Source organism: Pteropus vampyrus, unplaced genomic scaffold (assembly GCF_000151845.1).
Source record: "Pteropus vampyrus isolate Shadow unplaced genomic scaffold, Pvam_2.0 Scaffold607, whole genome shotgun sequence".
NCBI classification, from domain to species: Eukaryota; Metazoa; Chordata; class Mammalia; order Chiroptera; family Pteropodidae; genus Pteropus; species Pteropus vampyrus.
In genome coordinates, this window is record NW_011889388.1 from 633,304 (window position 1) to 634,963 (window position 1,660).

Below are 1,660 nucleotides of genomic sequence, written 5' to 3' on the forward strand. Positions count from 1 at the left end.
GTTTATTGCTGGCCAAGGAACCTCCTTCCGCAGGCATAGGGTAGAACTGGTTGCCTAGTAACCACCCAAATTGCCACTGGGAAATTTGCAAGTTGAGTGTGTCAACTCTCAGGAAATCACTGGAGTTAAGTGTGCAGATCCCACCAGGACAATGAAGATTCCTTTTTCACCATGTTAGGGAAGAGTTTAACACAGGCAAGGTGGTGCTCACCTGCAGGCTTTACAAGAGGACTCAACAGAGAGACAATGAAGTCTGCCTCTCCAGCCCTAACTAAGAAGCCACACAACTCAGTCTTTCTCTGTATGTCCCAAGCTGCTGTCTCTTTGTCAGAGCTCTCGGTGAGTGCCTGTGAGTGAGTGAGTCTGTGTGTGGGCCCTTTATGGGAACGTTTGGATTTCCAGCTGCCTTCAACTTACTTGGATGGCCAGAATCCATACTGATTTTCAGTCAGACTCCTCTTCCCAGCGCTGGAACCCTGTGCTGGAGAGCCCTAGTGTGGGGCAGGAGCCCTTTGCTCTCCAGGTGGGGAGAGGGCTTCACAGCCACCACGATATCCCTTCTGATGCTCAATCGCCAGCCTATTTTGCATCTCTGCCTCTCATACCAGTCTTGTGTTCTTTTTATATCCACCCCTTGTTATAGAAGTTCTGTTCAGCTAGCCTTCAGATCATTCTCCATGATGATCTGAATTTCATAATTTAGTTGCAATTTTAATGTGGGCATGGGAGGAGGCATGCACAGCATTTACCTACCCTGCCATCTTGACCAGAATTTGAGGATTTTCTGATTGCAAGTTTGAGAGTAGCAGCTGAGGATGCTTGACCGAATCCTTTATTTTCTTCTTCTTGGGTCTTCCTATAAAAATCTTATTCTTTGTTCCTCCACACGATGGCAGACCCTTAGGAAGGGCACATGGCAGTAGGCGTGTTAGCAAGCACATTTGGCCACAGAACCTCAACTACATTTTTCTTTCTCCTATGGCTATCTTTTGGTTGGTTCTGAATTTGTTGTGAATTAAAAGAGTATTACGTGTTGTGTTACTGGAAATCTCAGCTGTCTTTAGTCAACAAAATTACTGAGGAACAGCTCTATGTTCATCATTTGAGTGGGGTGATGAGATTCATTTCTGTATGTAGACCCCCAAGCAGCAGGGGACTTTGTTTTTATTCTTTATTTTTTTTAAGCAAGGTAACCCTTAGTTGACCTCACAGATTGCAAGGACCTTGTCAGCTTACAATCCCTTAGTTTTTAATTTTTTACGTCTACAGTACCTGGTCTTCTAGATGGTCTCCTATCCATGTACTGACCAGGCCTGACCTTGCTTAGCTTCCGAGATCAGACGGGATTGGGCTTGTTCAGGGTAGCATGGCCGTAGATCAGGGGTTCTTTGTATTAAAATTTTTCTAAGATCAAACATGTGTACCCCAACTATTCTATCATAGCAATCATCACTGTACAGATTCTTAATTTACCTTTGTAGTAACTCTTTTACAAAAATAATCACAGCAGTTTTTATTTATTTATCTTATTAGAATCAGTTTGTGATTTTGTCCCAACATATCAAATCTTGAAAAATAACGTTAGTCTTCCATCCTATAGACAGAAGTAAAGAATTTAATACATAAATTTCCATTGTTTTATATCCAAACATCAATAGGA

At 42.5% G+C, this 1,660-nt stretch overlaps 1 pseudogene; it reads right to left on the reverse strand.

The window, feature by feature from the left end:
- Positions 1 to 1,260: 1,260 nt before the first annotated feature.
- Positions 1,261 to 1,378, reverse strand: LOC111733665 (annotated as a pseudogene).
- Positions 1,379 to 1,660: the final 282 nt, after the last annotated feature.